Source organism: Bos taurus, chromosome X (genome assembly GCF_002263795.3).
Source record: "Bos taurus isolate L1 Dominette 01449 registration number 42190680 breed Hereford chromosome X, ARS-UCD2.0, whole genome shotgun sequence".
Lineage (NCBI taxonomy): Eukaryota > Metazoa > Chordata > Mammalia > Artiodactyla > Bovidae > Bos > Bos taurus.
This window is the reverse complement of record NC_037357.1, coordinates 40,853,129-40,864,277: the sequence shown is the minus strand read 5'-3', so window position 1 is coordinate 40,864,277 and position 11,149 is coordinate 40,853,129.

Here is an 11,149-nt window from a genome sequence, read left to right as displayed (position 1 = left end):
ACAAGTAGAAATTTTATTCTCTTATCAAGAATATAGCATATTCTTGAACCTCATATAACATCACTTACACTATATGTAACATCACTTCATCAGGCCAGTAACAAAGACCCACCCAAGTTCAACAGGAGGGAATATAGGTTCTGTCTCTTGATAGGGTTGTTGTGAGAATATGAAAGAGTGTGTAGGACTATAAATATTATTGCAGTCATTGGAAAATACTATCTGCTATAGGAATCCAAGGGAAGTAGCTTAAGAGAGTAGTCAAGGATAGTTCAATCTCTGACAATTACCACATGTATGAGCTTAGTAGGTAAATCATTCTACCTTTCTAAGGATGGTTTCCTCACCTATAAAGTGGGGATAACAAGTTCTAATCTATAGGGCTAGCATAAGCGTTAAATGGGATAATGCATTTAAAGTGCTTGGTATGTTGTTAATGCTTAGTTATTACTATTATTAATATTGTATGACATAGAGTCATTCAATCTGCCAATAGAATTTTCTTCATTATTGGAAATGTTCCATATTTTCATTGTTCACTTGGTAGCTTTTAGCCACATATGGCTATGGACCTCTTTAAAGGTGACTAGTGCAACCTATTCCAAGGCCAAATTCGCCTGTTACTCCAGGTGTTTCTGGACTTCCTACTTTTGCATTCCAGTCCCCTATAATGAAAAGGACATCATTTTGGGGTGTCAGTTCTAAAAGGTCTTGTAGGTCTTCATAGAAACGTTCACTTCAACTTCTTCAGCATTACTGGTTGGGGCATAGACTTGGATTACTGTGATATTGAATGGTTTCCGAGGGATTCCTGCCCGCAGTAGTAGATATAATGGTCATCTGAGTTAAATTCATGCATTCCAGTCCATTTTAGTTCGCTGGTTCCTAGAATGTCGACATTCACTCTTGCCATTTCTTGTTAGACCACTTCCAATTTGCCTTGATTCATGGACCTGACATTCCAGGTTCCTATGCAATATTGCTCTTCACAGCATCAGACCTTGCTTCTATCACCAGTCACACCCACTGGTGATGTGGTGGGTATTCTTTTTGCTTTGGCTCCATCCCTTCATTCTTTCTGGAGTTATTTCTCCATTGATTTCCAGTAGCATATTGGACACCTACTGACCTGGGGAGTTTCTCTCTCAGTATCCAATCATTTTTCCTTTTCATACTGTTCATGGGTTTCTAAAGGCAAGAATACTGAAGTGGTTTGCCATTCCCTTCTCCAGTGGACCACATTCTGTCAGATCTCTCCACCATGACCCATCCATCTTGGGTTGCCCCATAGGCATGGCTTAGTTTCATTGAGTTAGACAAGGCTGTGGTCCTAGTGTGAATAGATTGACTAGTTTTCTGTAAGTATGGTTTCAGTGTGTCTGCCCTCTGATGTCCTCTTGCAACACCTACCGTCTTACTTGGGTTTCTCTTATCTTGGGCACGGGGTATCTCTTCACGGCTGCACCAGCAAAGCACAGCCACTGCTCCTTACCTTGGACGAAGGTTATGTCCTCACTGCCACCCTTCCTGACCTTCAAAGTGGGATAGCTCCTCTAGGCCCTCCTGCACCTGCGCAGCCACTATTCCTTGGACATGGGGTTGGTCCTCCCAGCCACTGCCCCTGGCCTTGGGAGTGGGGGCGTGGGGTAGCTCCTCCCGGCTGCCTCCCCTGACCTCGGTCAAGGGGTAGCTCCTCCCGGCCGCTACCCCTGACCTCAGACATGGGGTAACTCCTCTTGGCCAATAACACAAGAGAAGACTCTACACATGGACATCACCAGATGGTCAACACTGAAATCAGACACTGATTATAGTCTTTGCAGCCAAAGATGGAGAAGCTCTATACAGTCAACAAAAACAAGACCAGCAGCTGACTGTGGCTCAGATCATGAACTCCTTATTATCAAATTCAGACTTAAGTTGAAGAAAGTAGGGAAAACCACTAGACCATTCAGGTATGACCTAAATCAAATACCTTATGATTATACAGTGAAAGTGAGAAATAGATTTAAGGGCCTAGATCTGATAGATAGAGTGCCTGATGAACTATGGACTGAGGTTCGTGACATTGTACAGGAGACAGGGATCAAGACCATTCCCATGGAAAAGAAATGCAAAAAAGCAAAATGGCTGTCTGGGGAGGCCTTACAAATAACTATGAAAAGAAGAGAAGTTAAAAGCAAAGGATAAAGGAAAGATATAAGCATCTGAATGCAGAGTTCCAAAGAATAGCAAGAAGAGATAAGAAAGCCTTCCTCAGCGATCAATGCAAAGAAATAGAGGAAAACAACAGAATGGGAAAGACTAGCGATCTCTTCAAGAAAATTAGAGATACCAAGGGAACATTTCATGCAAAGATGGGCTCTATAAAGGACATAAATGGTATGGACCTAACAGAAGCAGAAGATATTAAGAAGAGGTGGCAAGAATACACAGAAGAACTGTACAAAAAAGATCATCACGACTCAGATAATAACGATGATGTGATCACTGACCTAGAGCCAGATATCCTGGAATGTGAAGTCAAGTGGGCCTTAGAAAGCATCAGTACAAACAAAGCTAGTGGAGGTGATGGAATTCCAGTTGAGCTATTGCAAATCCTGGAAGATGATGCTGTGAAAGTGCTGCACTCAATATGCCAGTAAATTTGGAAAACTCAGCAGTGGCCACAGGGCTGGAAAAGGTCAGTTTTCATTCTAATTCCAAAGAAAGGCAATGCCAAAGAATGCTCAAACTACTGAACAATTGCACTCATCTCACATGCTAGTAAAGTAATGCTCAAAATTCTCCAAGCCAGGCTTCAGCAATACGTAAACCATGAACTTCCAGATGTTCAAGCTGGTTTTAGAAAAGGCAGGTGAACCAGAGATCAAATTGCCAACATCCGCTGGATCATGGAAAAAGCAAGAGAATTCCAGAAAAACATCTATTTCTGCTTTATTGACTATACCAAAGCCATTGACTCTGTGGATCACAATAAACTGTGGGAAATTCTGAAAGAGATGGGAAAACAAGACAACTTGACCTGCCTCTTGAGAAATCTGTATGCAGGTCAGGAAGCAACAGTTAGAACTGGACATGGAACAACAGACTTGCTCCAAATAGGAAAAGGAGTACGCCAAGGCTGTATATTGTCACCCTGCTTATTTAACTTATATGTAGAGTACATCATGAGAAATGTGGGACTGGAAGAAACACAAGCTGAAATCAAGATTGTCGGGAGAAATATCAATAACCTCAGATATGCAGATGACACAACCCTTATGGCAGAAAGTGAAGAGGAACTCAAAAGCCCCTTGATGAAAGTGAAAGTCCAGAGTGAAAAAGTTGGCTTAAAGCTCAACATTCAGAAAACGATGATCATGGCATTTGGTCTCATCACTTCATGGGAAATAGATGGGGAAACAGTGAAAACAGTGTCAGACTTCGTTTTTTGGGGCTCCAAAATCACTACAGATGGTGACTGCAGCCATGAAATTAAAAGACGCTTACTTCTTGGGAGGAAAGTTATGAGCAACCTAGATAGCATATTCAAAAGCAGAGACGTTACTTTGCCATCAAAGGTCCGTCTAGTCAAGGCTATGGTTTTTCCTGTGGTCATGTACGGATGTTAGTGTTGGACTGTGAAGAAGACTGAGCACCGAAGAATTGATGCTTTTGAACTGTGGTGTTGGAGAAGACTATTGAGAGTCCCTTGGCCTGCATTGAGATCTAACCAGTCCATTCTGAAGATCAGCCCTGTGATTTGGGGTCGCAAAAAGTTGGACACGCCTGAGCGACTGAACTGAACTAAACTGAATGCAACCTATGAACTGAATTTTAACATTTTATTAATTTAAAATAGCCTCTGTTGGGAGAACATTTTACTGAGTCTCTTGAGTTTTTGTATCTCTTGTGAGGAAGGTCTCTTGTTCTGAACTAGCTTTTTAAGAATGTTTGTATATAGAAGAGACTTGGAAGACAGAGGTAGCCTTTCCCTCCAGAGAAATGAGCAGGCATACTTAAGGCCCATTGTAAAAGATTTGAGTTCCATAAACTGAAGATTCATTGTCTATAACACATCCCATTGTCTGTTCACGTTTCAGACTTTTTTGAACCCTCTGGTAGCAACTGAGAATCAGCAAAGCAATACAAAATGTGATATTCTTGCCACTGCTATTGCTGTGAGTAATGAACTATCCTTTCTCTCTGATCCAGGAGTTTCAGAAAGCTGAGTAATATTCTACTGTATACATATACCACGTTTTACTTATCCATTGATCTGTTGATGGTCATGAAGATTACTTCCGTATCTTTCCTATTGTGAGTAATGCTACAATGAGCATGGGAGTACAGATATGTCTTCAAGATCCTGATTATAATTATTTTGGATATATACCCAGAAGTGGGATTGCACTGACGTTCACTGGTTCTTTTTATATGCTTGATCAAGTCTGTTGTTGAAACCCTCTAGTGGAGAAGGCAATAGCACCCCACTCCAGTACTCTTGCCTGGAAAATCCAATGGACAGAGGAGCCTGGTGGGCTGCAGTCGATGGGGTCGCTGGGAGTAGGACACGACCGAGCGACTTCACTTTCACTTTTCACATTCATGCATTGGAGAAGGAAATGGCAACCACTCCAGTGTTCTTGCCTGGAGAGTCCCAGGGACGGGGGAGCCTGGTGGGCCACTGTCTGTGGGGTCTCACAGAGTCAGACATAACTGAAGCAACTTAGCAGTAGCAGTGAGTCTTTCAGTTCAGTTATACATTTCAGCTCCAGAATTTCTGTTTAGTTTGTTCAGTTCTTTTTTTATAGTTTCTCTTCACTGTTATTCTCATTTTATTGTAGTATTACTTTCCTAATTTTGTTTAGTTGTGTATCTGTGTTCTCTTATAACTCACTGAACTTTGACAGGGTTATCTTGAATTCTTTGTCAGATAATTCATAGATCTCCATTACTAGACATTTTTGTTTTTGTTGCTGTTCCTTTATTGTATCATGTTTCCCTGATTCTTTGTGTTCCTTGTAGCTTTATTTGATGTCTCTACATTTGAAGAAACACCTGCCTCTTTCAGTCAAGTCCAGATTGGCTTTGACAAGGAAAGACCTTCACCAATCAGCCTGGCTAGATGTTCTGGGAACCACTCAAACCTTTTTTATTAATATGAATGTATATCCTCTGAATTTGTGCATGTAGTTTGGACTTAGAATGATTTACTGGTTTCTTTCATTTTGAAGAATCTGTGATTTTCGGCATCGCAAAGAGTTGGACATGACTTAGTGACTAAACAAAATGTGTGGCAAGAATTTTTTAAATCCATTTTTTGGAGATATAATTACACATTTATAAAGCACACTCTATTTTAAGTGCACAATTCCATGAACCGTAATAATGTATTCATCTATGTTACCACTATCACAATCAAGATACAAAGCATTCTAGCGGTCTGAAAATTCCCTTTTATCATTTTCCAGTCAATCCATACCTCCAACCATGGCCCCAGGAAAATACTGATGTCTTGATTGTCATTATAAGATTAATCTTTTCTAGAATTTCGTATAAATTGAATCAGTGTGTATTCTTTTGTGTCTGGTTTGTTTTATTCAGGAAAATTATTTTATAGTTCTTCTGTATTGTACATATTAGTGGTTTCTTTCAGTATTCCATCGTATGGATATACTCCAATTTGTGTTTCCATTCAACTCTTGATAGACTTTTATGTATTGTAGCTTCCGGCCTGTGGCTATTCTGAATAAAGCTGCTATGAACTTATGTACAAAAAAAAAAAAAAAAAAAAAAAAAAATAAAAAAAACTTGTTATTTTGTATTGGAGCATGGCTGATTAACACTGCTGTGATCATTTCAAGTGAAAGGCAAAAGGATTCAGCCATGCATACACATGTATCCATTCTCCCCCAAACTCCCCTTCTATCCAGGCTGCCACATAACACTGAGCAGAGTTCCATGTGCTATACCGTAGGTACTTGTTGATTATCCGTTTTAAGAATCTGTAATCTTTTGCTCCTCTGTCCTTCTGGTATCTGACTGATATACTGTGGGCCAGGACATTAGAGGAATGCTCTTTACTCATCTCTATCCTTCCTTGTGGAGAAGTCTTAAGATCTGCCCTTTCTCCCAATTTTGCAGAGCAGTGCTGGGAACACTAAGCTACTCTTCACTTTTCCTTCTTTTTAGTGTCCTCCATGAAAATAGGTTGATTCCATTAAGGTCCTGTGAAGGGTGACAAAACAATCTCTTGGGCAGCCTAGTGAAAGGCCAGGATGTCGGACGCATCCTCCATTCCTCTCCTTCCCTCCAAGCGGAGAATATTCGGGTTCTGCACTTGATTGCAATCTAACAGAGCAATGACAACCACTGCAGGCTGTCTGGCCCATTTCTTTTTTTTTTTTCTAAACTGCCCCCTGTCATCTGAATTATGCCAGTATTAGTAGCAGTAGGTATGAGGCAAGACAGAAACCAACTTCTCCAGCAATGCATGCAAATACTGAGATGTTTGATGTATCTTCCATTCTATCTTTTCCCTGATTGGAGAAGTTGCAGGCCAACATTCTCTCTCTCTAGATATTGAGCTGTGCCAACTTGAGGAAAGAACTAGCCTAGGATAAATCTAAGTATTCTTATTTTTCATTTCAATGTGTTCTTTGTTTTGTGCTCATCTGGAATACAGCTTCCTAACCAAATTTTAGACCTCTCATAAAGGTATTTTGATCCATATGTTATTATTAAATTGGTATTTCTGTTGGGGAACAAGCACTGGGTCTTACTATTTTGCCATCTTGCTGACATCAATCCCTTGCTGTTTTAATTGATGACATATATTCCAATTTTCCTCAAAAGTCAAAATGTATTCCAAAGGTAAGAATCGGGAACTAAAAAGTATTTTGAAACTGATGAGCCTACTGACAGCTTTCTTTGATTGGTCTGAGATTTGGTCATTATGTTGGTGGATGCCCATATGCTAGAACTCAGAAAATTTCACTTGGAGGTATTTCAACTTATTTTGATTAGAAAAATTGATTGTATCTGGAAGACAGACTTTGGGAGGTAGCACTTATTTTTTAGGAGAGGGAGAGCAAATGGGAAATTTACTCTTCAGTATTCAGTCTTGCAATCAATTTCTTATTTTCAGCCCAATATAATTTTTTTCTAAAACTCTCTTATCTAATAGAAAAGGTAACAATAGGCACTGCAGAACTCCAAAGAAGTTGAGTACATAGAAAGAGTACACATGATGATGTGGAACTTGTTTACTTGACAAAGAAGTGGAAGCTTATGCCCACACATACTCCAATAACTTTTTCAACTAGATGTGCTCCTTGGCATTCAAATATATTTTCTAATTTTGAATAACACTAAAATTTTGTAGTTTTGCAGAATTTGTTATGGAATGCAGGGTTGATTACAAATTGAAAGAAAGAATGAAAAGGGAGACAGAGAATCTTTACAGAAATGGAGTTTCTATCATGGAAGGAATAACATAAGCATGTCCTGTAAGGTACAGATAATAGATCTTTTAAAGATGACAGAACTGTTTTGTATAAATGTAGATGAGTGAATTATAATTATAATATCCCTAGCTACTGTTATTTGTTGTCAAGCAATATGATTTGCATTCCTCAAATAATTTAATCTCCACAGTTATCCCTCAATTTTACTATAATACAAAAAGCTTGTAATTCTGATGTTATTTTGTCTTCATTGTAGTGGTATTCAACTAGTTTTTTCTTTTTTTTAACTAAAACAGATTAAGCAATTAACTAATAACAACATAAACTCGATTAAAATACATTCAGCATATCCATTCCATAGACTGAGAAGTACAATTTGAAAGTAGGTTAATTCTAATCCTAGATTCCTATAGACTAATGTAGCTCTGGTCTCTCACAAGTGTGACAGACTAAGTTAAAGCATTGTTGTTAATATGTAGTACTTTCAGGAGGCCAGTTTTCAAGGAGACATTGAAAACCACTGAAAAATAATAAATATCACTTAATACTGAAAGTTATCACATTGTAATGACAATCTTTTTTGAAGTGTGGCTAAAGGTATGGAACAAGATACTTTGGAATCTGACCTCTTGAGGTTCAACCTAGCACAATAACCTTTTAATGTCAAGATAACCGACTTTCTACTCTGCATTTGATGCAAGATTTCCAATTTATAAGACATATGTTTCATTTTAATTCATAAAGAATGCACTGTCAACTGTCCCATGTAAGAACCTGTAAAGTATAGATTAATGTGAAAAGTGATCTTTTGTTACATTTTGAATATAATATCCAAAACATTTAATTTGAGTATAATTTGTATAATTTTAGTTTCTTTGAATAATTCAGATGCATTAATTTATTCTTGATTAGTGAATTAAGGTCTGAAAAAGAATGTATTTTACTTTATGATATGTAGCATTAATAATTTATTACTTCACTCACAAATCTTTGTTTTGGCAAAGCAGTAGGAAATATTCGGGGAAAGTAATTCTCAAAATCATATATGTACTAATGCCAGGTAGCTACAGCATGATATGAAGAGCAATATTGATGGATTTGATAAGCAAAGTTAGTGTTCTGATGAGCACAGTCACACAGAAATACTCCTTTTCTATGATTTTAGAATGGAATCTTTACCCAGGATTATTTAAGTAGCTATACTTGGGTAAAATGTCTCCAAGATTATGGTTTCTCAGTATTCTCAGAAACAATTCAATGTTACTATGCCTTCCTGATATTTTTCACATAGTTGTGCTTGTATGACTAATCAGCCAAGCTAAATGAAAAAGTAGCCAATTTGGTGCTCTTAGACACCTTAGTAAACAACTACAGGAATTCTATGATGAACAAATTGTGTTGAATTCCATCACTAAGATATGGACATTTGATGAGTCATGTGTGCCATAATCCTTCCCAATGTGTTGCCAAATATTTGGCAAAGTGTAAATTTTATTTTTGTTTCAACTGAGAATATGTACTTCACAGAAAAATCTGTCAGAAGAAATACTGAGCTGAGCAATTGTGAGATGCAACACAAGAAGGAAGAGATGTAGCAAACATCAAGCTGCTGTCAGATAAAAATTTTTTTTTCCACAAAATGCTACTGAAATTTACCTCATGAGTATATAAAAGGGTAAAGTCAAGTCAGTAAAAAACTGTAATGATTTAACTAAAGTGAACACAGAAGTGAATAGAGTGATCCATGTTGATGATATGTACATCTTCTGAGTCACAGTTATACTGTAGTAATTATTGTTTATTACTACTGGCGATTTGTGATTTTTGGATAGTTTTAATTTCTATAATTCTGTAACTCAAACTTCTAACTTTTAAATGGGTTTTGAATTTCCTGATCAAAACTGAACACATATTTTCATTTTCTTGCTTTCCTGAGCAATACAGCTAGGAGATTCATTAGTCTCTAAAAAGATTCTACCTATTCTTTAAGGAAGATATTGGAAATAAAAGGTTTATTTCTAATTAGTTTATTTAGTTTAATTGGAGGCTAATTAGTTTACAATACTGTGGTGGCTTTTACCATACATTGACATGACTCAGACACAGGTGTACATGTGTCTCCCATTCTGAATCCCCCTCCTACCTTCCTCCCCATCCCATCCCTCAGGATTGTCCCAGTGCACTAGCTTTGAGTGCCCTGTTTCAAACATCAAATTTGGACTGGTCGTCATTTTCACATATACATGTTTCACATGTATATGTTTCACATATACATTTTCACATATACATGTTTCAATGTTATTCTCTCAAATCATCCTACCCTCGCCTTCTCACACAGAATCCAAAAGTCAGTTCTTTGTGTCTGTTTTGCTGTCTTACATACAGAGTTGTCATTACCATCTTTCTAAACTACATATACATGTCTTAACATACTGTATTGGTGTTGTTCTTTCTGACATACTCCCCTCTGTATAATAGGCTCCAGTTTCATCCACCTCATTAGAACTGATTCAAATGCATTATTTTTAATAGCTAAGCAATATTCCATTATATATATGTACCACAACTTTCTTATCCATTCATCTGTTAATGGACATCCAGGAGGCTTCTATGTCCTAGCTATTGTAAATACTGCTGCAGTCACCATTGGAGTACACGAGTCTCTTTCAGTTCTGGTTTCCTCAGTGTTTATGACCAGCAGTGTGATTTCTGGATCATGTGGGAGTTCTATTTCCAGTTTTTTAAGGAATCTTCACACTGTTCTCCATAGTGGTTGTACTAGTTTGCATTCCCACCAACAGTGTAACAGGGTTGTCTTTTCCCCACACCCTGTCCAGCATTTGTTGCTTGTAGACTTTTTGATAGCAGCCATTCTGGCCGGTGTGAGATGGTACCTCATTGTGGTTTTTATTGGCATTTCTCTGAAAATGAGTGATGTTGAACACTTTTTCATGTGTTTGTTAGCCATCTGTATGTCTTCTTTGGAGAAATGTGTGTTTAGTTGTTTGGTCCATTTTTTGATTGGGTCGTTTGTTTTTCTGGTATTGAACTTCATGATCTGCTTGTACATTTTTGAGATTAATTCTTTGTTGGTTGCTTTGTTTTCTATTATTTTCTACTATTCTAAGGGCTTTCTTTTCACCTTGCTTATAGTTTCCTTCATTGTGCATAAGCTGTTAAGTTTAATTAGATCCAATTTTATTTTTACTTTTATTTCCATTACTCTGGGAGGTGGGTCATAGAGGTTTATGCTGTGATATAAATCAGAGAGTGTTTTGCCTATGTTTTCCTCTAGGAGTTTTATAGTTTCTGGTCTTACATTTAGATCTTTAATCCATTTTGAGTTTATTTTTGTGCATGGTGTTAAAAAGTTTTCTAGTTTCATTGTTTAACACGTGGTTGGACAGTTTTCCCAGCACCACTTATTAAAGAGATTGTCCTTTCTCCACTAAAAATTTTTGCCTCCTTTGTCAAAAATAAGGTGTCCATAGGTATGTGGATTTATCTCTGGGCTTTCTATTTTGTTCCATTGATCTATATTTCTGTCTTTGTGCCAGTACCATACTGTCTTGATGGCTGTAGCTTTGTAGTATAGTCTGAAGTTAGGCAGGTTGATTCCTTCATTTACATTTTTCTTTCTCAAGATTGCTTTGGTTATTCGAGGTTTTTGTATTTCCATACAAATTGTGAAATTATTT